Source organism: Harpia harpyja, chromosome 11 (assembly GCF_026419915.1).
Source record: "Harpia harpyja isolate bHarHar1 chromosome 11, bHarHar1 primary haplotype, whole genome shotgun sequence".
Lineage (NCBI taxonomy): Eukaryota > Metazoa > Chordata > Aves > Accipitriformes > Accipitridae > Harpia > Harpia harpyja.
The window spans coordinates 43,827,011-43,852,847 of record NC_068950.1 but is presented as its reverse complement, the minus strand read 5'-3'; the positions used below and the strand labels follow the sequence as shown (position 1 = coordinate 43,852,847).

The 25,837-nt window shown below is 45.6% G+C and overlaps 1 protein-coding gene and 2 long non-coding RNA genes across 6 annotated transcripts in view; 2 read left to right on the top strand and 1 right to left on the bottom strand.

Annotated features, from left to right (window-relative positions):
* The first annotated feature begins 472 nt into the window (after positions 1 to 472).
* On the top strand, positions 473 to 6,285 carry LOC128148200 (uncharacterized). The gene is made up of 2 exons (XR_008237212.1): positions 473 to 3,636; positions 3,728 to 6,285. It is a non-coding gene; the product is annotated as an uncharacterized LOC128148200 (long non-coding RNA).
* A 6,214-nt stretch (positions 6,286 to 12,499) lies between these two features.
* Positions 12,500 to 14,895, bottom strand: LOC128148199 (uncharacterized). 2 transcript variants are annotated; one of them, XR_008237211.1, is made up of 3 exons: positions 14,706 to 14,895; positions 14,270 to 14,594; positions 12,500 to 13,389 (listed from the first exon to the last, which is right to left on the bottom strand). It is a non-coding gene; the product is annotated as an uncharacterized LOC128148199 (long non-coding RNA). The 2 variants fall into 2 exon arrangements; XR_008237210.1 differs by lacking the exon at positions 14,706 to 14,895 and having other exon boundaries at positions 14,270 to 14,697.
* A 109-nt stretch (positions 14,896 to 15,004) lies between these two features.
* The window catches only part of JAK1 (Janus kinase 1), a 63,999-nt gene continuing 53,166 nt past the window's right edge, over positions 15,005 to 25,837 (top strand). For 2 of the 3 annotated variants that reach the window (XM_052800382.1, XM_052800378.1), the window contains exon 1: positions 15,005 to 15,148. The gene's annotated coding sequence lies outside the window, so the exon portion shown is untranslated. The remainder of the gene's footprint in view (positions 15,149 to 25,837) is intronic. The other variant, XM_052800379.1, reaches the window with a different exon arrangement.

Genomic DNA, 25,837 nt, shown 5'->3' with positions numbered 1-25,837 from the left:
GCGGCGCTTCCCCCCCCCCCCCCCCCCCCTCGCCGTTGCGCACTATTATTTTCCGGGCGGCGGTGTTTACGCGGGCGGGCCCCGCTGAGGCGGCGGGAGGAGCGGGGCTAACGCCGCTGCCGACCCTTCCCTGAGGGCTTTCCAGCGTTCCGGATGGACGGAGGACGGCGAGTGGGGCGAGGGGGGGACGGGGGGGGGCGCGGGAGGGGTGAGGGGGGGGCCCGGGTCGGCCGCGGTGGGGATGAGCGGGGAGGGCTGTGTGGGAAGAGTTTGCCGGCGGTGGTTTCCCTTCCCATCCCATCCCATGGTTGTGTTGCCAAGGTTGCCGCCTGCTTGCCCCCCCCCCGGTTTCAGGTAACGTGGCTTTGGGGCGGGGGGGGGGGGGGAAGAGCCGTCGAAGGAAAGTTGGGAGGGAGCGGCTGTGGCGGCCCGGGGGGGGGAACCTGCGAGGGACCCTCGCTTCTCACAGCCTTCGTCCCCGTCATCGAAGCCCCGCAATCGCTCGCCGGACCATTGTAACGTGCTGTTTGTTTTCTTTCCTCTTCAGACTTCTACAGGTCATTATTTATTTTTTTTTCTTTTTTTTTTTTGGCGCGCGCGGAAATAGCGCTAGTCAACGTGGAAATCGGGTTTGCCACCTGCACGCCTCGTGAGGTTCTGCAGAGGCAGGGCGAGAGTGGCGTGTAGTACTTGGAAGATACTTGACCTGTGCGTAACGGTGGGGAGTCGTAAGCCTTGCGGGTTGTGGTCAGGGCACATCAGTAATTCCGTCAGTGTGATGCTAGAGGAATTTTGGTTCATGCGAAAGAAGGCAAAAAATACGTGGAATCGCCAGCCCCAAAGGGGCAGGAGGTGGAACTGGAGTTTAAAAACCAGCCAGATGAACTTACAAGGCTTTCAAAAGCGGGAACTGGCGGCAAACGCTGGAAACTAGAGGGCTTTTAAAAGGCATATGGAAATACGTGATGCCTTGGCAATAACAAGAACAAAAATGTGTACTAGACTCCAAAACTAATGCGGGTTGTGCTTAAAAAGGGGGTTTTTCAGCTAATAATGGGGAACCCGCTTAGGCTTTTTGTATCGGCTCTGTGTATCTTTAGTCGGACTGAAGCAAAGCAAAAATTGGCATGTGCCTGTCAGACGCAAGGAAACAAACCATATTTGTATTGGAGTAAGAGCTGGATCCTCTCTAGAGAAAATGGCATCAGCCCGTAGAATATGTGTGTAACTCAAACAGTCTTTGTGCCAGAGGGTGTTGGGGAGGAATTGTTCACCTTTGCAGTCATGTATCTTCTCCTGTTAGATAGCGTAATAGTGACTGCTGGAGCACAGAGTGAAATCCCGAAACAGCGGTCAAGGCGTACTTGAACTATAAAACAGCGATTCTTCTCTCATTGCTTCAGCTTGTGAGATGTAGGATACCCAATCCTACATTTGTGCCATTCTACCGAAATCAGTAGAATTTTTTTACTGGAATAGTAACGGTGGTGTAAAAGCACCCCAAAGTGAAAGCAAATGGTTCATGACTTGTGCAGCTTCCTTCCTTTCAAAAGTCACTATGGTATGCACAGAATTTATTAATATTTTTTTCCAAGTTTTTTGTTGTGGTTTTTCTAGCAACAGCGGATTCTTTAATGATTAATCTACAAATGGTGGTAAATCTGTGAGTTTTAGGTTATATGTTTAAGTCATCTGTGTGGTTTTGCATCAGTATTGCGTAATCTCTTGACTGTCCCCTTTTTATGTAATGTATGTTTGTAGTTTGTTTTAAAATGTACAAATATTTTTTCCTCTGCGTGCTTCTCCTCAGATATTTCATATTTGTCTCTCCATTGCCCTCTTGAGTTAAAAACTTGTAAGACACCATTTTGATAGCTGGATCCAGCTGAGTGTTACGTATTTCTCTTTTAAAAACAGTCTCCATAACATCTCAGGACATGCTCTTTTCCAGGTAAGTTATTTAGAGTGTTATACCACCTTCGGAGTTTCTGCTTCCTCCTGGTAGAAGCATGAGATCAACTTGTACTGGTGAGGTCCAACATTGTAAATGAACTTTTTGTAAAAACTTAGTAACACATTGACTTTTACTATGTAAAACTGTAGTGTTTTTTAAACTCATTTCAGAACTCAATATATTTGATTCTCTTAACCAAAGTGTGGGGGTGTGTGTGTGTAGAAATAGTTCCGTGATCTTTTCAGCAATGCCTGCTTTTAGGGAAGAAAAAAAAAGGGGTGTGTGTGTTTAAAAGATAGGTTGATGTAAGCTTGTAATTTAACTAGTTTGCAGTGGAATTGTTTACCTCAAAATTTTGTATTTGGATCCTATGACCTAAAAATGCCAGCTGGATACTTGAAGCAGCTCGAGCCTTTAGGCCCCTCTTCTGCTTACTCCAGCTGCAGTCCCTGGAGAACACAGCTGGCTGCCTGGCGTTGGGCGCTGCTCCCGTCGAAGCCATCGGTAGGCATAGGAACGGGCGTCTGCCATGCTGGCTCCAGAAGCGCGTACGACAAACGCCGTTTAAGCCCAGCTGAATGTGTTCGCAGTGCTGTAAAATTCCACCGCCTGCCAGCCTGCTCCGCTGGCGAAAGCCTGGCAGGCTCGGTGCAGTATGCAGCGTGGTCACGGTGTGGTGCTACCCTCGTACTCGCGCTGTTAATGATTCCACTCCTCGGCTCTCGCAAGTGGCGTGGCAACATAAACTTAGCTGGCTCTCTGCCATCATACCCACTGACTGTCTGGTTCATGACATTCAGTGCTCAAGTAGCGTAAACCAAATGCTGCTGTCCGGCTCCAGTGAATTTAAGGGGGAGAGAGGGGTGCCCCCATTCTCTCTAGTGATGGCTGTAGAGTGGTTACTTACCCTTTCTTTCTTCATTAAATCCAGCATCGGTGGATTTGTCTGGAAGAAGCTGCTACTACAAAACGCTTTGAGCTGCATTGCAGAAGCCACCGTGGTCATTAAGATAGCACTAATTATCTGGGTAATTTTCTGGACTGAAACCTCAGATGCAAAGCCACCTCTGTTAAATGCTCCTGAGCCTTTTGTCTGGCAGCTGGGCGTCTGTTTGGAGTGATGCGGGGTTTCTGAGACGCGTACGGGATGAGGAGATGGAGGATGTGCCTGCTGGGCTCGGCAGTGTTGCGGAGGGGCCGCAATGACTGACAGGCTGCCCTGGCTCAGTTATCACAGTGCTGATGCTGTCTCTTGTAAAGGTACAGTACTGTGATAACTGAAGGATGGCAGCCATCTGAGCTTCACGGGGCCCTGCACCGCTGGTTCTCTGTGCCCCAGGGACTGACGGACGGATGCATGTACAGCGCAGCGTCCTGCTGGAGTCCACTCGTTTTAAATGTACCGCTTTGCATAAAAGTCGAAGAAGGTAAAGAAAACTTATATTTTATTTGAATAAAATATTATACTTTATTGAGAGTTTGCCTGTTAATTGACTGTTTTGCCTTGGAAGATCTTCCAGAAATGCTGTGCTTTGGAAATCTTCAGAAATGGTTCAGAAAGCAGGGTCCTGTGCAGCACGGTGAAGTATTAAACGGCGGAGGGGCGGGTCAATGGGTAATCCTCGGTACCAGAACAAACAGAAATGACTCTGTAGCAATAGAGAAAACAAAGCCTGCTTTAGGTACTTTTTAATACTTCTTGTTAAAGATATCACAGTCTTGGCTAGCCGGTCTCCTAACTCATTTTCTGTATGTCTCAATACATGGAAATAGACGGCGGGACACAGGTTATTTCACCCTCCGGCCAGCGCACTAGGATGATGCAGTGGGTTGTCCGTGATGCAGCTGGTACAGCCTCTTGCAGGGTTTGCTTGGGGCTTCTCTGCCCCAGCGAGTGGGAGACTGCAAATTTCCCAGGTAATTTCTGTAGCAGTGTCATGAAAATGCCTAGAATGGACAAGGTTTTTGGGGAATCTGCTCTTGGCTGAAGCTGCTATCGGTGATTTTTGTGCCATGTGAATTAAATCGTGGTGGGAGAATGGAGGGTTTGTCTGTCCCTGCCTGGGTGGCTCCGGGGGGGTGCTGGGTGCAGTGCTGGGACAGGACAGCAGAGGGGCCCCGCGGGCCGGGTTGTGTTGGGGAGTGTGAAATCCGAGGATTTTTGCATAAAATAAGCAGAGGCCTGCAGACATGTTGGTGTGGTGCCGGTTCCCCAGATCCCACTCCCCCTGCCCCCCCCAGGAAGTGTATGGTCCTCAGGCTGCCGGGGCTGGTGCAGCAATTTCCAGAGGTCACAGTTTATTCTTGATACTGATGTTCAGTGTGGTCATTAACCCAGTGGTGTTTAGAAAGCTCTTCTTCTGGACTGGATGATTCGTGACCATCCTAGGGCTTTGCCCTGTGCTTCCCTGCACAGCCCTGGCTGCTGCTCACTGCTCCGGGGAGAGGATTAGCTCAACCGACGGTCTGCTCCAAGATGGCAATTAGCTGGTTTATGTTATTTCTCCAATCTTCTTTACTGGAAGGTGTTTCTGCCAGACCGTGCTGCTGGCTATGCCTGTGGGCCCAGATGGGGTTGGTGCTGTACAGCCACGATGGAACATTTTGCCAGCATGCGTCATTTAAACGGGGGAAATTATTACTGGTGTTATCGTAGTGGCTTGAGTCTGTTTCTGGAGGAGGAATCTATTGTACTAGAAACTCTGCAAATGATAAAAAAAGCATCCTGCTACCAAGAGTTTAAGTTCTAGATAGATTAAAATCTGAGCAGAGTCAACCTTCAGCTTCCTTTCTGCCTCTTTCCGAAGCCTGCAGGGACCCCTTGACCTGGGCAGGAATACACTCATCCCGAAAAGGAGAGGTGGTCATCTCCCGCAGCGCAGGGGCTGCAGCCGTCCCTGGCTCTATGACAGCAACACGCCTGCACTGCTCCTTCATGTGCTGTGCCACGCTCTTGTTTTGATTACATCTTTTTAGCTATTTATGTTGTCATTTTAGGAGCCAGCAGGTGCTTGGGGAACGTGCATCCCCTTCCCTGGGAGAAAGGCAGGTGGCAGTGGAATTTGGAGCTGGAAGTAGCGTGGTGTTCAGCCAGGTCCTCTCAGTGCTGCCTGACGGACGGCTTTGGGTGTTCACGGATGAATACAGTCAGGGCGCTGACTCGTACTAGAAACCGAAAAGTTCTTGTCCTTCCCACGGGAAACAAGATAACTGCTCAGGGGCAGATACAAGGTTTGTTATGGACCGGGTCCAAGGAATTGGGTTCCTCACCTACCGAGCCTTGGGTCAGATTTGAGGGTTAATGACCAACCCGGCTTATTTAGTGGGACGTGCAGCAAAGCTGTTTGCTGTGTACTGCAGGACATGTCAAATACTGGTGAAAGAGAGCAAAGAGCCTGTTCGAATGACATGTGCCTCTGGCTTCAGATTGTGATTCTCGTTTCCTGTTACAAGTACAGCTTCGAGCTCTGGCATGGGACAGGAACTGAAATGCTGTCTCTGCCCAAAAACAACACCTCTCCAATCAGATTTACTGGGAGCCTTTATCTCCCTCTCTAGCTCAGCGGACATAGCGTCCATCTCTTTTTACTGTAGCCTCCTACTGATACCGTAGTGGGTCAGACTTATTATAAATACTGGTGGGTTTGCTATGTCTAAATATTGCTACACACGAACAATGCAACTATCAAGTCTCTTTTGGCAGTGGAGCACTTCCTCCCACGAACCGTGTTAAAGCAAGAGGTAAACAACATGCATACAGCGATACATCACGTCACTTTCTGCTCAAAAATAAGGTCTGTGAGGACCATCCGTTTTCTGATAAAACTTTCTGTAATTTATGGGTTTGATCCCAAGGCAAGGCAATTTTCTCATGACACATCTCAGCTGTCATTCCAGATGGATTTGTTCTAACCCGGTTGTTCTCAGCCTTTTTCATCAGGAAAGTCCCTTTTCCCATCTGGAGGCCGTCACCTTCCCACCCACGTTTTGCATGAGGAGAACAGCAGTTCTGCTCCTGCGACGTCTCCTCGGGGCTGCGAGGCTGCAGACAAAAACGGCTGTTCTGTGCCTGGCTCTCATCCACAGATCATCCTTTTAAGGGTCGAAGTTTCTGCTCCGAGCAAGCTGGCCAGCCACTATTGGCTTCTGACAACAGCAGGATAAAAGACTTCCATTGTCTGCTAGCACTCAGCCTTGAACCCAGGTGAAGATGTTTCCTTGCCTCAAAATGCTTTTTTAAAAAAATGTGACTTCTGTTACTGTTCCGTGTGAAGCATCGGTACGAAAAAGCCTCGTTTTAGTTGCACTAAAATAAAAAGAATCCTTCCCAACAGAGTTTCAATCATGTAGTCATTGTTTCAAAGTCCAGCAGTGCCCCATATGAATCAGACTGTGTTTTAATTACTGTCCGTTCAAATCGTGTCTGGCTAGCGCAGAGCACTTGAACTTGAACTTTAATCCAGGCCTTCTTGATTAAACATCTTTACAAATCAAGTAGCCTAATTGCAGTGTCCTGATATGTGCAAATATTAGATGTACTGGAATGTAACTTGTTTTTAGGTCAGGTTAAGCAATTTCTGAATGTGAGCCTGGATATGTTGGACAAAGTGTAATGAAAAAAACAAGTTGATGAAGACTCTGGTGAAGTCTGTGTGATCAGAAATGTCACCAGCTCAGCCATGCAACGTTATTTTTCTTCAGGTGCAGAGGTATATTCTTGGCACGCCAGCTCCAAAAACTGCTCAGTTAGAGCACCCTGCCTGCAAAATTTCATGAGCTTAATGAGAATTCACCATTATTTGTTCATTACAAATATGCTCAGCTCAACTGTGTTAATATTTTCACTTTCTTAGAGTAAAAGTGGATCGGTGTTGGAGCTGCATTCCTGCTCTCACTGTTCTCAGTGGAGCCCCACATTTACGTTCTCGCTCCTGCTTCCAGGTGAGGGGTCCTTTTCCATGTAGTGCAAATGCTGTGCGGTAACAGTAATGGCAATTACACGTGCCTGTTACCAGGAAAAGTAGTCCCCAGGAGTACTGCGTGAACAGAGGATGACATGATCGTTTCTCCTTTCTGCATAAAATATTTCTGACTGTATCTCACATTTTGGAGATAGCTACTAGCTGAGTTGTTGAATGGTATGTAAACCCTGCATTTTCGTCATTAGCTTGATTCACAAAGGGAAACTGTGACTTTAACTGATGTCTGATTGGGGACAAAAATACTCATCAGGAACTGAGTGTTTCAGCGTTGGTACAGTATCAGAGTTACCGCTATCATTTCTGTATTCAGGCAGATTGATAAAGTCAGGATTGTGCCACTTGGTACATAATTTGCTCTTCATAACATTTCACAGGAGCAGGAGAGGGGGATGGATCTAAGTGTGGATTAATACACTCTTCAACGAGATCGTGCATTTATGTTGGGCTAATGTTACAAGCTTTCTGGGACCAAACACTGCTGGAGCCAGAGGAAAGACCTCCCTTGACTCCAAGGGAGTCAGGCTTTGGCTCAGACCTGTACTTCAGATCGTAGGTGAAATTCTGATCCCAATCTCAAGTTCCCCATTGACCTCAAAAGGACGAGAGCTGCACTTAGTCTGGGTTTTTTTTGATACACAGGGATGTACATCTGACACTGGAAAAAGCCTCATTGAACCGTAGCAGAAAACAGGTTAAAAAAAGTGTGAGGCTGCTCGGGAGGGAAACAGCTCTTGGTTTGGGTGGTTCCCTGGATCTTCTGAAATCAGGCACTGCAGCCTCAAGCATAGCTCAGGACGTGTCAGTCCCCAGTGCTATGCACACGCTGGTCTCCTTAAATTAAGGCAAACTCGTTAAGATGTGGTGCTCTGCTGCTGCTGGTCAGTACTGCCAAGGGAGCACGGCAGTTACGGTGTGGCAGCTTGCGATGCAGGAGGGATGGAGAGGGCAGGTGGTTATCAGTGCTCGCTCTGCCACAGTTTGCTGCCTCCTCCCTACGGTGAATGTGAGAGCTTGCTATCGACTGCCCTCCATTTTAATTAACTCCAGAAGCAAGCAAAGTACACTGAATAATTCAAGAGAGACATGTGTTTAAACATTTGCACAAGCTTCAGATTCCTCCTGCGTAAAAATAAGTCTGTGAGAGAGCAAATGATTCCTGTTCGAGGTGTTGGCGGATGGACAAGAGCCATGGACCCCATCCCAACACCATCGTGTTGCTCCACCCAAGAAGACGCCATCCGTGGGTCTTGTCCTCGCTGCTGGGACCAGCCTGGGGCTGATGGTGGTGGAAAGTTCAAGGAAATGAGTCAAAGGCTGCACGCACAAGGGCAGCACCAGCACAGGCAGTTTTGGTCTGGCAGTAGCAAAGAACTCGTAGCGAAGAGCCCTGGAGAAGGGGCTGGTAGAGGAGTAGATGAGGTCAGTAACAGGTCTGAACATCAGCGGTTTTAATTGTTACTCTGCAGCTACAGGGGTAGCGGTTTTCCATAACTGGAAGTCTCACCTCCTCATTTTTTTAATAAAGAGAGCATGACTTAAACAAAAACACACAAGCAAAAATGTGAACGCACAGATGCCCTTTAGGGTCAGCATTTTGGAGTGCCAGAGCAGAAGCAATTCTTCCAGAAGGAAGTGGATGAGGAGGAGTCGGTACCTTTCCCGTGGAAGCGCGCTGATAAAGGCTGCGCTAGTTCAGATGGGCACAGATCAGCAGAGACAACGTGAGAGGCTCCGTGCCGATGTTTCTGATGTGTGCCCAGGATTACCTGCTGGTTTGGTGTATTTCATATGCAAGCAATTTCCTTAAATGTGTTGGCTTCATGTTCCCAGAGTGATAAAAAAAGTAACGTGTTTGTTTTAGAAAAATTTCCACCCGGTGCAGAACAACAACAACATCTCAAGGCAGCGTGTGATGCCGCCCCTCCAGCATCCAAAGCCTTGCTGCATTCTGGTTTGAAATGCAGTGCTCCAGGGAACTCTGGAAATCAAAATTTCCAGCGGCTTATTGCTAATGAAGCCTAATTAATTTTGGATGTAAATGTGACATGCTGCTGCAGTTGCATTTGCATCTCTATTAAAGGAAAACTCATTTTAATCACAATCCACAGTGGGTGTTTTATCTGCACATTATTAGAGGATCACAGTGTCTATTTAGTTCCTTCTTAGTCTAAGGATTTTTCACTTTTTCACCCCTTTAACTCAGCTAAGTTAAAGGAAACACGCCACAGCCTTTTAAAAAGGCATGAAATACGGCGTGTTTCACTTAAGAGGAAATGAGGAAAAACAGAGTTACATAAAACGGGAGAAAAATTCCACACTGCTTTTCACCTCCATAGGTTTCATGGAACGAAACAGTAATATCAGCTATTTTCACCAGATTATGTATTGCAACCTGAATGCTCTCAGTACATTTGAAACCCATAGCTAACAGTATCCAAATGCACTGTAACAATTGTCCTCTTACTGTAGACCGTGCCATTTAAACGCAACCCAGGGTGACAGAAACCAGCCTGAACCTCGCCTTTCTCTGTCTCTTAAGATCACTGACATCTTTCATTTTTCTCTTCCTGTACCCTTTCACAGTGATGCACATGGTTAAGCAGCACGGCAGGACGAAGGCAAAGACTGGGGCACTAAGCTCGTGACGGTGATATCGCTCATTTTTCGTGGGCTTGGGAAAAGGTCCACGTTTCTCCAGATCTGGAGTTTGCCTGCCATCCCGCTTGTATTTCTGAACCCTCTGTGCCATTATGAGCAACACCCTTCCTGGAAACATGACCTTAATTCTCTATCTCCATATGACAGAGGGAGGGGGAATATGGCAAATGCCACATAAAAATGCTGCTTTATAACATAGGCCATGGAAATGTAGTTTCCAAAAGCACACGAGAAAAACAGCAGCAACAGAATGTGCTTTGGAAGTTGTCCAAGCAAGGCTGTATATCCCGACTGCTAGTAATCCGTTAAAGATTTTAGAAATGCTGCGTGCCCCAGGTTACGTGTGTTCTCCTGACAGAAACGGGGGCACCTGGTCTCGGCTGCTGGACACTGACCTGAGAAATCCCCCAGCCATGTAAACAAGCTCTGTGATCTGTGGACCATGAGGGACGTGAATCAATGTTGAGTATCATTACGGAAAGGCAAACGCTTTGGTGACAAACGTGGCATTTCCAATCCTAAAACATTTAATTATTGCTCTGGTTGAGGTCACTGCTCTGCTTCATCCCTCCCCACCAGCAGACCCACCTCCAGTTCCAGTTAGTGCTAGACTTGCCCTTATAAAAGCCAACTGTTGCCCATACAGCTTTTTCTGGGTTATATATATATGGAGATAATATATAAGCAAGTGCGTCTAGCTCTAGCGGTGTGGCTGGCAGGCAGCCAGGCGGCAAGTGGGTACCTGTGAACTGTGCCAGCACCAAACTCATCCTTCTGGAGATGGCTGCACTGGAAAGCAGATGAGCTGAAGAAAATGCATGTGAGGTTCTGGCCAGTATTGATTTTCTTTACATATTTTATTAGTCTGCTTGAAGCACAGTAAAAAAGTGGTCACCGAATGAGTCTGACTTCAGTGGAGGGGGAATCAGAAGTGCGATTTGGAGCTGGCCACCGTCACCGCCACCATCACCACCACCACCACACTGCTCCATTATGTCTCAGAGCAGCGATGGCTGAGACAAGAAGCCAGATTCAGGCTGCACTGGTCGCAGTGTGCCAGCTGCCTGGCCACGGGCACGGGTGTAACTCCATCCTTTGCAGCTGCTCTACAGCTCTTTACACAAACCCAGTGTCTGCTTCACAACAAGCGAACATAAACTATATTTTTCAGCAGAGAAATCTGGGAAAAAAAATGCAAATAATGCTGATTCAGTTAGTTAAGAGGACAGTGAAGAACCAGAAGGCTCGCAACGGGGAAAAACAAATGATGAAGGCAAGCAGCAACATGAACACGCCTGATGCAGGACTGAGACGGCGGCAGCATCTCCATGCTCCTGAGAGCTTGGAGCAAAGCGAGCGAACTCCAGCCCCCTGGCCAGGGAAGTCGGGAAATGGAGCTACGTGTTACACCTCCTACGTGCTGCTGTGCCAGCTCGCTTCAGCCCTGCGCAGGAAATCCCCCCGCCGCTTGGCTTTCAGCAGCAGCTGCCATGGCACCCTCAGAACAAGGACTGCTTTGGATTGACAAAATTTAATCTCTTTTTTGCAAAGTAAATTTGGACTACCGACAAGAAGTACCTTTCCTTCCCCAAACTGAGATTCTTAGAAACCCCCTTAGCTTAAAAAAAAAGGGTTGAGCACCATATTTAGAAGTAGTTAATTATGAAGAAGCAATTCACACATTCCTGATGTCTCAAAATAAATTCTCTCACTTGCTTTTCCAAGCAGAGACAAGCACTCTGAAAACAGTGTCACAAACACAGTTTCACGCATGTTACATGAGCACAGGAAGTTTAAGATAAATTCAGCAACAGATCAGATGAAAGAACTTGTGCGCTTGCATATCTATTTATACAGCTCCCGTGGCAAGTCCCACCCCATCGCTGCAGTATCCGGGGGCCTCGCAGTCTCTAAGATATTGCATGATGATGGTGTACAGTGCTATCCACTTTGCTGATGGGGAGACATGACATGGAGGAGGGTGCAGGCTGAATTCACCCGCAACACCCAGCTGATGGGCACCCAACGGATGGTTTGAAGCACCTAAGGTTGTTGCTTTGTGACTCCATTCGCCTGACCCAACTTTGCACTGCCCGATAGCCTGGTCCTCCTGAGAGGGTCCAGCTGAGAACAGCTTCTGCTCTCTGTGTTAGAAAAAGTAACTTTAAGTGAAACGATCAGTTTTGTTGATCTTGAGGAAAAAATGCTTGACTTGCTCTCCTTTGTAACTCCCACTTCTTTTTCCTGGAGATAAAAATGGAAGAATGTTTTTCTTCTGGGGGGGGGGAAAAAATCATTTAAAAAAATAAATTCTAATTTGAGTAGCACTGAACATAGCCTGACACTCTGCAGAAGCATACAAGAGCACAAAGAATTATTCTTAGAATAGTTTCTAATACTATTACAGTTTAAGGAATTGCTGACATTGAAAGTCAGCGGCCCATTTTATACATTACACAGCGCCTCTGACTTCATTACGTCCTCCTGATTTTCGCTAGTACATATGAGGAGAACCAGACTCCAGAATTACTGCCAGGAACAAATCAATGACAGACTGAAACCACTTAGATAGTGTTAAATCACATTTACGTAAAGGTCCAGCCAATTCCAAGATGATGGCATTGGTGACTTAAGGCACTTCACCGTATGCAGGGCCCCTTACTGTACCTTGAAATGCCATGAAAAAAAGGCTTTCTAAATATTTACACTGTTTAAAGTAGTTTTAAAACATTACCATTTCAGAGGGAAAGGTGAGGTTTGGCTTCTGGAAGCTTGAAAACCAAACTGCAGAGCAGGCAAGTAAGGGCTAATTTGTGCACCCATCCCTACCCCTTCTTTAAAGAAGGCTACAAGAGAGAATTTGTTTGAATTTAGTTTGATTTTTAGTTCACAAATACCAAGACAGTCAAGTCTAGTCATCTGTATTTGGCCGTTTTTTTTGGTGGAGGATATCAGTGCATCCTGGAAGTTGCAAAATAAAGAAGTACGTAAGATACAAAATAATTCTTTCGACCTGTCACTGCACGACGGTACAGTACTTACAGGGGAAAGAAAAATTAATGTTGCATCAAAGGCTTTTTCTGCAGCTCTTTGCAAGCCTATTCTCTTCATAAGCAAGAAGACATATTCAGCTACAAATACATGTGATTAGCTCCTTAGAGAAAACTACTTTAAAGGTTTTAATAGAGAATTACATCCTTCCCATAGGATGGTATGTTGTGGTAAAAGCAGACCATTTTGGGTATAGATTGGAAATCCTCCCCTGTTATTAACATAGTTCTTGGAGTAATTTTTAGAAGCACGTTGATTTCATCCCAGTTACATGTCACAGAACAACTAGTAGAAATCCGCAGACATCAGTGTCCTGAAATTAAGGAGAAAAAGCAAAAAGCTCACATTGCAGGCAGGACTAGGAGGCTGAACACGCAGTTTCTGTGAGACTAAGTGCCATAGGAGCTCAGCCCCATTTTTTAAAGTGAGGCGTGTGAGCACATGAGAATTTAGTTCTTGCTGAAGGATGTGGCTTTTGGGATCCTGGGTCATTCCTGGACATGGTCTTGGGCGCTGGGCATCCTGGGTCATTCCTGGACATGGTCTGGGCATCCATTTAGATGGAGGCAAAGGTAAAGCTGCTCTCCTCTGAGCTGCTGCAGCCACGAGCAGCCTCAGGCTAAGCCCCTTATGCAATCCTTCCGTCACAGCTGCCTCCTCGGCTTTGCTTTGATTTGCAGCTCTGAGCTTCAGGATTTAAGGACATTCGCAGCATCAACTGGTGTGCTGGGAGACAAGCCTTGCCTGTAAAGCATAAATAATAAAGATCTGGTATGTTATTGGGCATGAAAACCCACTGAGAAAAACTGATTTTATCATTATAAAGGCAAAGCCATGGAAAGGGCTAGCAAGACTGAAAGCTAATCAATGGAAGCACAGCGCTTGCAGGCAGATCACGGGGTGGGGGGGGCACAGGGAACAAGAGAGCAAGAAAAGGTTGGGCCTGAGAGCCGTGGCACAGCCATGTGTGTCTGCAGGGTTTGACCTCTCTCCTTCCTGAGTTAAGATTACCAGAGTGATGGAAATGGGGTGAGACTCCAGTGCTTTCCCGTGCACCCACAGTGCATGGTTAATCCAGACTCGATGCCGTGTGGCTGAGGAAAATGGTTAACACGGAAGGGCTGGCTTGTTTCCTTTTGGGAGAGGGGAAAAAAATCATCAATGATTATCTATCTTTAGTTTGTAAACTACAACCACCCGGACATGCACACATGTGCACTCACACGCGATCAGCCCCCGCCTCCTAGCTCCTGTGTGGGAGATGAAGAGCTTTGGGCTGATTTCCCGGAGAAAAGGTTCAAAACTCAGGATTGCCGAGGCACAAGGTAGATGAGCTGGGACCAGTTGACCTTATTGGCATATAAACACTTTGTAACGGCAAAGGGACTTGCACACCCATGTGCTGCCACGCATGAGAAGACCTTGACAAAAAGATGTTATCAGTGTGTTGTGATTAGAGAGAGCACGTTTACCAGGGCAGGTGTTTCTGAATGACGGATTCGGCTGTTAGGACAATTGCCCCAAAAGGCAGCAGCAGATTGGCTCCTTTCAGAAGAAAATGCCAAATATGCGTGCGTGTGTGGGAAGGGGGGAATCATTTTATTGAACTGAATCATTTTCTTACTGATATTACTTCCACTTGTGCCGTTTCCTGTGACTTTGAGAAGAGTTTGAAACCACAATGAAGAAACCGATTTCTTCTCCGTGCAGACAGGAGAACCGTGCGCGTCTCCTCATTCTGGTGTAAACACCAAGTTGTTTATGCCGGCTCGTTCACTTCTGCGTGAGGCTAGAGATAAGGTTGTAGGTTTTTTTTTTTAAAGATGATCCAAATACACCGGTAGCTCAGCCTCCACCACGGCAGACGCCGGACATCTGCGGAGACGACAGCTACGGCCTCGGCACCGGGATGGCGAAGACAACCCCGCCATTCCAGCGCCGTCCGAGCCCTGCCCGAACACAAATTGGCTGACGGGCTGGTTTAAGCACCTCCTGTTAAACCTCCGTGCGCTGACCCGGTCACTGGGCTGGCCTCCCACCACACCCGCGACAGTCTTTACCTCACCGTACAACCAGCCAGGAGACAGGTCCATTTTAACCGCCCCATTCCCGCCGCCGCCTAGGCAGGGCTGTTCCCGCCGGGGCTCGGCGGCTTCTGAGGGCCTGAACCGCCTCCGTGCGCGGCCTCCCCGCCGGCCTCCCAATCTCCTCAGCGGCGGCAGCGGTACCCTCGCAGCCCCTCACGCCTCGAAGCCCGCCGCCGCCATCACCCGCCTCCTCAGCCCCCCTCAGCGCGGGAGGCGGCCGCGGCGACGCCCCACCCCCGGGCCGGACGGCGCATGCTCCGCAGGCCGGGCGCCGCGACAGCCGCCGCCGTACCGGGACCGCCGCCCTGCCGCTGCCGATCGACCGCGGGCTTCGCTCTCGGACGCGCCGGGCCGGGCCGGGCCGGCCCCCCCGCCTCCTCAGCCCCGCGGCTGAGCGGCGCTCGGCCACGGACGCGGTGAGTGGGGCCGGAGCGGGCTACCGCGTATCGTTGTGTCCCCCCTCTCCCCGCCTCCAACTCCCCCCAGCCGGGCCCCGGCCTGAGGGGAGCCGGGGAAGGGAGGGGGTGTGTGTGTGTGTGTGTGTGCGCGGGCGGGCGGCGGGCTCTTCCCCTGAGGGAAGCTCCCGAGATGGCCGACGGCGCAGGGCTTCCCCCGGCGGCCTCGTCGGTCCCTTCCCGGGCTCAGCGCGGCGGCCGGGCCCGGGTGTGCGGTGCCGTTTGGGTTCTCCTCAGCGGAGACGGGGGGACGACGACGACGGGCCCCCCGCGGGCAGTGTCGGGCTGGGAAGGGGTTTTCAGAGCCACGTTTCGGCGAGCGGTGGCTCCTGCGGGTGAGGCCGGGTTTTGGTGATAGGAGGAACCGGAATGAAAATCACTTCGGTTCTGCCCGCTGGTGGAAATGGGTGAAATGAAGTTTTTAAAGTGTTGCGAGGGGCTTACGGGTTGAGCTCGGAGCCCCCCGTGAGCTTACGGGAGTCCTCGGCCGTCTTTGCGAGCGGAGCTGTTTAGCCATACTGCTGCCTTGCACTTCTGTGCAAATTAAGGGCTTGGAAAAATTGATTGGGTCCAGCTGTCAGTCTGGCATCTGTTGCTGTATAAAGGATAGAGACGCTTTTCGGACATCCCTCTCTGTAGGTGCTCCTTGCCCCGAGGGTGGTGACAGCCATCCTGCAGGCAGGTCACCTGTTGGTTTGATATCTGTCACCCGAAAGCGCAAGCAGGGATGTGGAGCAGGTAACCTGGCAGTTGGCAAGTTGCGCCTGCTTTCCGCCTTCTCCAGACACCTAAAAATACAATTCTGCTGTACGTGTGTGCAGGAAGACATTTGCTGCGTCGTTTGGACAGTCCTGTTGAGGTGGGATTTTCAAAATGCACGTAGAAAGCTCATAGATGAGGAGAACCAGGATGCAAAAAAAAGTCTGAAGCATGTCAGCCCTGCTGCTAACTGTGTAGGTTGATGGCAGAAAGACAACATGGCAGTCGCTTGGTGTGGCAGGAGAGGCTGGAGCCGGCTCTGTTTAAAGAGACTTCGGGTCTGTGCTTAGAAGGAGGATGGGGTGGTGCTGGGGAAGCGTGTGGCTAACGGGGCGGCTGTTCCGATGGATTAGGGATGGGGGTTGTGTATTTTGAGGCATAGAGACCCGGAGGGCAGGTAAGTGCAGTGCAAGAAAGTTTGGTGTTTTGTTCTTTCTTTTTTTTTTGTGTGGTTGTTTTTTGGGGGGGAAGATGGAAATAATTCAAAGTTGCATTGCTGTTTGAACTTAACTCCAATTAGCCCAATTTAACTCTTGCTCGTAGAAGATTCTCTGCAGTTTTTTTCTTGAGCAGAATGTATGTACGTTGGTACCATTTTATTCACGGCTGCTGAAGCTCAGTATTAAGTTCAGTTTTGACCATATATGGGGAGTGGTAGGCATTTCCTCCTGGTACTTGTTTTTAAAACACACAGGAAGTTGCACCTTGATCTGGGTTTGTGCTAGGTGATACCGAGGCAGGTGCTTTGAAATACAGAGCCAGCTAAGGACATGCTGCTCATGTCTGAGCAAACAACAGATCACATCAGTCTCTTGCTGTCATTTGTGATGTTAAAAGTTAGCGATTGCAGGCAGATTTTACAAGCGTTTTTGTCAAATTATTTTTAGTGATTCAGTTCTCCTTAAATATCTTACTTGTCTAAGTATCCGCAAGCCGTTTACACCAAAGCCCAGTGGAACAGAGACTATACTATGCTCGTACAGAGCAAAACTGCAAACGTTTGACCTTTGGGAAATGTTAGGTGAAAAACTTGTAAAAAGCCAGGGTGAGTGGGTTTAAATTTGCACAAGAGTATAAACGCAGAACTGGAGTAGCTTTAAGTTTGTGAACCCCTGGAAGTCTCTGCACTGCAAAAATCTTTCAGAATTAATTTCAAAGTGGCCTTTTTTGAGAGGTGGATTCTGTAAATCTTGAACTGTTCAAGCGTATGCTGTTTCTGTATGTCCAAATTGAGTTGTCTGTTCAATGAGTTTATTTTAAAAACAAATGAGAAGCAAGATCTGGAGAGAATATCTTGACACAAAAGCTTTGGAAAGCAAACCTGTATCAATTGCAAAGCAAAAAGCTGAAGTATACCTGAACAGTCACTGGACAGATTCAGTGAGTTAAATGAACGTACCTTTTAAACTCATTTTTTTCCTTAGTCGAAACAGAGAATGCAATTTAAACTTGCTTTAATTCTTTTACCTTACCTCTTTGGGTGGCTAGAAGTAACCCAGGGTTCTTGGTTGGAAGAATAAGTGATAGTAATTCAGTAGGTTTAGATGGACACTTCTGTAGTAGTTCAGTGTCTTGCAAATAAAAGAGTGAATTCACAGAAACCAGCTTCCCTTTTTTGTGTAGAGGGGAAAAATGTTTCCGTTTTCGTAGGCAGCATCCTGACAGTGATGCCCGCTGTTGCGGGCAGGAATATTTCACCTCTTTCCTACCACATACCTCCCCATCCTCCCTCGAGTTGGAGGTGAAACACGTTTTTCACCTGCAGAACCGGCCTCAGGTTTCTTGGCACCTTGCTGCTGCCCAACTTGGTATGAGGAAGAGAGGTTCAAAATACAGCACAAACCCAAATGGAGAACCCTTGAATCTGTACACTATGTTTGGTGTGAGTTGTTTTGAGAGATCAAAGCTTTTACACATAAAAACAAACCCTTAAGACTGGTTTGTATTTAGCTGTGAAAAGTATTGTTATGAGACCCGATGAACCAGAAAGCACGCTGAGAAGCCAGGTTATGGAGAGACCGAGTTGGGTCTTGGTTCCTGACGTGTCTCGTGTCCAATTAAAAATGACAAAATGTTTTCTTCTGGATGATAAAGTGGCAATATTCAATTTTTTCTTTTGTAGCCTGTCCAACAGTTTGCAATTTCTTAAAGAGTGGGCATTATTCCTGTAAACACGCTCAGAGTTGCTCTAGATCTCTAAAGCACTTAAAATGCAATTAGATTTCAGGTATTGGTAAATGGCAAACACTTGCCGTATTGATAGAAAATGGCTTTTACAGTTCAAGCACATGATTCAGTTAATACTCAGAGTGTGCCTTTTGCAAAGAAAGCTTTTTCATGGACTGATACTGCTCAGTTTTGCTAGTAGGGTGAGATAAATATGCTTGAACCTCATCAAGAAGTGGAATCTCAAAAGAACAGCATTTTGGGTGTTTGGCAGCTAAATTGTTACTTCCATCTGTTGCTATAGTTTCTGTACAGTACATGAAGTGACAAGATTAGGGGGGATTATTCTGCTCCCTCACTTGATATCTTTAGCAGGGCTTTAGGTACCTCGACCAGTATTTGTTTTCCCCATTCACCTGATCCTTCCAAAAACTGAAACAATGCTAAAAAGTACTAGGTTACTGGAAAAAGAAGCTGATGATGGCTCTCTTGGGCAAATTGGTTGCAATTTCTCTTGATTGAAATTGGGAAGGGGGGGCAGGGTGGGAAGTGAGGAAGTGTGATTTAGTGGTTTTAATGTCCTGGCCTGCTGAAAACAGGTGGATTTTTAAGGAACAAGTCCTGACATTTTTCTTCATGCTGAAGGGCTTATAAAACTACAAATGATTTTGCTGGCTAGAGTAATTCTTGTTTTTTTCCTTGAACTGGTTATATAAATGTACCATAAGTTGCGTAACTGACAGAAAACCTGAGCTACAGGAAACTGTAAGAGCAGCTTCTACTTGGAAAAAGTATAGTGTGTACCACTTAAATTGCACATCATTACCTTTTATCAGCCTCTGACACCGTGAGTTGGTTAAGTGACATGAATATGGTTCTCTGCATGTTATGTGATTATGATTACACTTTAAAACAGCTGGCCCATAAAATTGTTCTGTTAGACTTTTTTACCCCTGCAGGACGTGAAAGGTAAGATAGGAAATAAAGGGAAAGAACTGGAAGTTGATGGAAAAGTGAAGGATGTATACATCATCCTGAACTATGGTGCAAGGTAGTGGTGAAAGCCTGGGAAAAATCAGGGTGGAGTTTTTGTTTGAGGAGGAACCTACCTGCAGAGTTAAGATTCTGAACAAGTGCAGTTGTAGCTACTAAAGAATAGGAAAATTGTTTGTCTTGCAGTAAGTGGCTTGGTGTTGCTATTGATTCTGCTTTGTCAGCGGTTCTGATAGTAAACAAACGGTCTTCCAGAAATACCAAGTCACTGTTCTGCTGTAGCTATGGAGCTCCCAAAGTAGTAGCAGGGGCTTGCTAGTAAAGAAGCTTTTACAAGGTGACTGGCTTCAAGAAGCTCAACCATCATAAATGCATGTATCTGGTAGCTTTGCTCTATGAAGTTTTTTGGACTTCTTTGAAGCTGGTCTGCTACATAAAGGAGGGTCTGCTAATAAATTGAATAACTTCAGTATTTAATGCTAGATTCTCTGACTTTTGAAGCATGTAGGATTTACCATGAGTCAAGACTTGGGTTGCCTGTGTGTGTACTGGAGGAGGGAACAGGAGGGTTCACAAAGATAAGGGGTCAGTCTGCAGGTGGATAAGCATATAAGGCAGCATTTGATGGGTTTAGAAGCCCTGGGGTGTTTCCGTCTCAGCTGTGTCCCTGGCCAGTGCCTGACTTTGGCTAAACAACCTGTTTATTCCTTCGACATGTTTCTCCCCCACTCTCTTCTGGAAATGCTGCATTCCCTCCCCAGTCCCCAAAGGCTTAACTCCCTTTGAACGCAAAATCTAAGTGACAACTGCTATTCATACTTCCAGGAGAAAACTCCTAAAGGAAAATTTGCACATTCCTCAGGCTGTGGTACGCAATCTCCCTTGTTTGCGGAGTTGGTCTGAGAGGGACCGCAGCTTGTTGAGGCACCAATACATGAATATAATGCAAGTTTGTAGCAATTTTGGACACCAAGTGCTGTTCTGTTACTTGAGTGTTTTGTTTCCTGTCGTTTCCAGCTATTCGAAGACTGAGCAGAGTCTGGATTGCCTAATCACGTGGCCCAGTTGGAATTTAGCAGGGTATTGAAATATTTGATTTTATTAGTGGTACTCTTAATAATTACCCTTCAATCTGGGGCATATTCTGTCAAAATAACTTCATTGGTTTTCAACTTCACATCTTTTAAACTACTTAATTTTACTAGCTGGAAGTTGAGATTGAAGTAATATTGACTCATGTTATTTTGAACAGGAAGACATTCTTGTTCAACCTAGGAGGTTGTACTTAGATCTGCTGTGAGAGCTACCGTGCCTAGGGCTGTGCTGGAGACAGCAGGTCCGGAAAAACCCTTACACCTTTCATGTCAGGAGGAAGGACAGATGTAAGCCTTTTACTTTTTTTAGATAAGGAAAAATGAAGCAGACCATGCTAGATCTGTGACTTGGACAGAGGAGCGAGGGAGGAGAGGGAACACTTGGAAGAAATTTGTTTGTATGTGGACTCAGTTTTTCAGGAAATTAATTTGGCAGAACTAACTTTTATACTCATTTGAGACGCTAGCAGCACAAAGAGATATATCAACAAAACGAACCTTAAAAGCCTTGGCACTTGTACAGTCTAAATAACTTCCTGTTACTTGCCATCCATAAATACCCATCTCTGCGCTGCTCTGGATTTTACCAGAGTATAACAACAAATTCAGAGCAGGTTTTTTGTTTGGGTTTGTTTTTTTGGGGGGTGTTTTTTTTTTTTTTTGCTGTTGTTTTGATAAAGCTGTGTTAATTTGTAGGGCATTAGATGTTTACGGGGAAGAAAAGCTAGCTGGTACCTTTTATACTTCAAGTGTTGCATTAGGCTCAGTCTTTTATATTTCAATCTGTTATTTTGCATGGGTTGGTTTTTTTGTCCCTAGGATGTCACGCTCGCATCTTAACTCAAGCTGGTGGCCTCCTGCATGGAAAGAAAGTGTGGCCACCCTCAGTTCTGAGGTTTTTCATCAAGAACAACTATAAGCTGGCATTTGCAGTTCACTTTATATGGTTTTCTTGTACACTCAGTGTCTTTCATGTTTACTGAAGACGCACAAGAAATAACCTTTCACTTCCTGAACACTTCTGTATTTCACTTTTCCTCAAAGTATGGCAAAACAGAGGCTAATAATTTTGAAATTGCCAGAGCCCATCTATTTAGAGAGTTTAAAAGTTCAGAAGGAACCAGACAGTTAAATCAGTGAGCCTGACCTGTATGTATCAACCTCTGTGGTGACACTTTACAGCTCTATCACCTGTGCTGCAGCACTCTGTTTACAGGAGTTATCCTCTCCTCTGAAAACAAAAGATTACAAATTCACTGTTTTCCTTTTGCTTTTTCCTGCTATTGATTTGTGTTGCATTTGTATTAAACTGTATTTTTTTTCCTTATTTGAATCTTCTGCCCTTCTTTCTTGTTCTTAAGACTTAAGCTGAAGGAAGAGAAAGGTGCATTTGACTTAATTATTGAAGTAACAGCTGCAATTCCAAAACTTAGCACTGGCTGCCTTCCACTCTTTCTAATGGTAAAGTCTATTTGAGTGGTCTGCAGGCTGTAATGGACACCATGTTCTTCTGAAATGCTGTTATATACCTCATGACTTTTCTAACTGTTTTTTTAATAGAAACGTAAGTGCCTGGCTTAGGCGGAGAATGGCTTAAATGTATTTTGACTGTTCTGTATTGATTTTTAGAAAGTCTGTTAATAACTCTGTCCCCTAAAGACAAGGAGTAGTCAAGAGTTCATCCAGATTCTGGAAAGTGCTGGTGTATTCAGAGAAAAGGAACCTGTCCAATCCCCATTGTTTTGAGGGGTTATGACTGTTCATTGCCAAGAAAACTTCTTCTTGTGTTCATGCTGCTGTGTCATTGCCCTCATGAAGGGAATGTAGAGGTTGTGTTTACTGATGATACAGAACAAGCCCCCATAGCCCAATGAATGTGTTGTAGGTAGATGCAAGTCACTAGCACAAGCATTGCCAACTGGGATTCTCACCTGGAAGCCTTTGTCTTACCACCAGCATCACCTGGAAAAAATCAGCTTGTGGTATTTTATACCAGCACTTCCTTTACTAGTAATTCATGGCCAAGAATGCCTTTCTTATAGGTGTGGAATTGATTAATACAGGGGAGCATGGGTTTGATTTCACTGTCAAAGCCACAGGTGGTAAGTGAAAGGACACATAGGGGTAGCTGGCTTAAAGAGCTTAATTTTTGCAAAAGAAGAACAGCTATCTTCTGCCAAATTAAAAAAGAAAAAAGTCCTGTGGGTTTTACAGTCCTTTCAGCTTCCTGTACATGTGACTTGCAACATGGCCAAGTTACATCTATATAAGCAAGATACATCAGCAAACAGAGGGCTCACTTGGCTTAAAAAAAGGCACCTTTTAAATCCCAAATACTCAGTATGTGCCAGCACAGCCTTAAGCACCTAAAACCTAAGATGCTGGTGATGTTAGCTTGGCTGTGTACAGATTAACTGTTCGTCCTTTGTTGGTATTGACTGAAAGTTTACCTTGCAATAAAAGTGTGTGGTATCTCCAGGTTTAATAACACTGTGTTCTTGGAAGTTTGCTGTTGAATTAAGTGAAGAATGAGCCCACATTTTTCTTGGCTTACAACGCATGTGCGGAGGGAGGAGGTAAGCAGTGCTACTGGGTTATCGTCGAGGCCGTGGTGGTTTCACATTGCAGATCACAGCAGTGTTATCTTAAGGCACTCCTGTTGTGGCATGTCACCCCTTCAGTTGAGCAACTTGTGTACTCTGATGGATACCTGTTCCGGCTCAGAAGACTTCTCATCAGCTCCTTCCCCTGCTTTCCACAGGGATGGGCAAACTTGGACACTGTGTCGTGAAAATCCTGCCTATGCCAATATGCTTTTAAGTGGAAGCAGTTTAACTTCTCCATATAGCCCAGCATACACAAAACAGTTTTCTCTAGACCTGAGTTGCACCACAGCATATACCTATTGACGTGCTTTATGCGTCATTTAGCATGCAGAGAAGCATTTATATAGAACCACCCTCTCGCTCTGTATACTTGAAGAATTAATTTTATGTGACAAGGGCAGGACCTGCCAACCTATAAATCTATGGTAGGACTCTTTAGGGAGAGAGATCTGGATCACGCGTTACCTTCACCTCTGCTATGCTGGCACAACCTTATTGCGTGCCTTGAGATTGTTTAATGTTTAATTGTTTAATGCTTTCTTTGATGAACAAATTCCTTTGGACTTTTTCAGTCCATTATATCTTCATTACTTAACTGCTTGATGAAGTTTAATTAGCAGTTAATGTAAACTGCTGTGCTTGTTTGTGTACATATACGCTGTGAACTCCGAAGTTCTACGCAAGTTCAGTTTCGCACAGGCAAATCAGTGCATATCAGTGAAGCTGAGTAATTACATAAAGAACTTAATTTGTCCCAAGCTTTGTGGTGAGTTCAGCCTTTAAAATACGGCTGAGATGCAAACCGCTGTCTCTTCCTGCTAATTTTGCTGAAGCTGGCAAAGGCTTTTGTAGAACTGCAACTTTTTTGCATGGCTCCGCCTGGAAATAAGATGTACCACACATTTCAGCTCACATTTTTAAAGCAATTTAATCAGCACTAGTTCTGCATTCAAGGCCAAGCCAGCTTGCACATATGTACACGACCACTTGAGATGTACCATCCCCGAGGTGTTTACTGCTCCCTTTCTGTTGGCAGGTACTGCCACCCTCCCTGCGGTTGAACCATGTACGCTTCCCTTTTTTGCCAGCAAAGACTGATAACCACCAGTAAAATAGTAACATCTTCACTAGGCTCTGCTCACAGCCAAAGTAATTTTAGAAATGTTTTAGGTTATGTCCTAATGACTGAATTATGCTTTAAAAGAAAATCCTCTCTTAGATACGGTTTAGAAGTTTTTAAAAGCAGTGGACATCAGTAGCTTTCCCAGACCATTTCAAGGTGTTTGTTTTTCAAAACCTGTTGGTACTCACTTTCAGAGACAGGGAAAGTTGAGAGTAGTTTAATTAGCAGGCAAGACTGACATAATGATCGTAATCTAGTAAACAAATACACACTTACGGTCCTTACAAAGCTATTCTACTGGTTTTGGTGGGGCATTACATGGTGTGTACTCAAAGAGGGCACAGCCTACAAACACTAACATAGAATTTCCTGAGCCCCAACCAAAGGCTTAAGAAGAAGCTTAATATGTTATATCTCTATGTTAACAGAGATTAATTTTTCAGGACTTAACTTGAGAATCAGTCTCTTCTTAAGGGTAGGTAATATGGCATACAGGCAAGTTCTGCAGAGCAGCAAGCAGTCTACTCCATGAACATCCCATTATAAAATGTGCTAAAATGGGGTAATTCCTTTCCTTCATCTGTCTCAGTCTCATCCATAATTAGGGATGAGCTATAAAACGTCTTTTAAAGGGGTAGGAGGAGAAGGTACCTTATTGGGCGTTTGACCGGAGAAGTCAAATAATGTGGAGATGTGTGGGTGTTCTTCAGTAGTAAGCATTCAGCAATAAATCGATGACTTAGAAATGCTGTTGGAGAGTTCTGTCTTGATTTTGCATACTGAGTCCAGCATCAGGTTTTCTTAGTTTACAGCTGAGTTTAATCTTCCTGGTTTGATTTGCATTTGATCCTGTTCATTTCTGTAAGCTGTGACCTTAAAAAATTAGCTGCTGTATTTTTTCATGTGTAAGCATGAGTAATGGGGGAAGGAGGGGCTCAGGCCAATTCATTTTACAATAATTTTGTGTTCTTTTCTCTTTCTTGTTACGATTTTATAGCTGTGACTTTGTTCTAAGTTAAAGGCTCTGGATTTAGGAAAAGAAAAATCGTAATTTGATCCTGATTGGTTTTTTGTAAGGCAAAATGTCATCTTATGCTTAAGAAAACAAGTAACGCTTTTAATTTGTACACCAAACAGTTCTTTCATGATGAAGAGGCTGGAGCATCTTTCATGTAACACTTAGTACTGTGAGGGTGGTTAAACACGGGACCAGGCTGCCCAGAGATGCTGTAGAGTCTCTGTCTGCGGAGAGATGAACGACCCAACTGGGGACATCCCAGGCAGCCTGCTCCAACTGCCTCTGCCTGAGACTGTGATATGGAAGTTGTGGTTTAATAAAATTAACACCTCAATATGTCCATTTTTAATTTAATTCTGTAGCTGGATTCATTGCCAGATTAAATTTGTGTGTTTCAGTCCTTTAAAAAAAAAAAAAAGATAACTACTACTAACAAATGGCTTGTTATTGGAATATCTGGCATGCTTATTCTGTTTCTCTTGCCGCATCTGTTTGCTCTCTTGTTACAGTAAACAGAAAAGAATCTGCAAGATTTAAAAATGGTGGTTTTGGCTTCTGTAATTCTCAATTAAGCTTTCATCATTCCTAGCTAAAATGGCACGGTGGCTCTTTCAGAGTTTTTGTCAGAAATATTTTTGAGGAGTCTAGATTAAGTATGTGATGATAACTAGCAGAAAACAAAGTTTAAAGCAGCTTAAATTAAGTCCTTTGCCCTGATTTCAGTGACTTCTGGTCATAGTCCATTAGCTCTTGGAATGTCTTGAGGCAAAACCAAAGTGGTATGGTATTTCCAATGTGTTTAACACTTAACAAATCAGGTCTTCTATTATCATCAAAGAAAAAAAAGTAGAGCAGTTTTTCTGAATCTCTCTTGAATCTCTAAGTGTACTT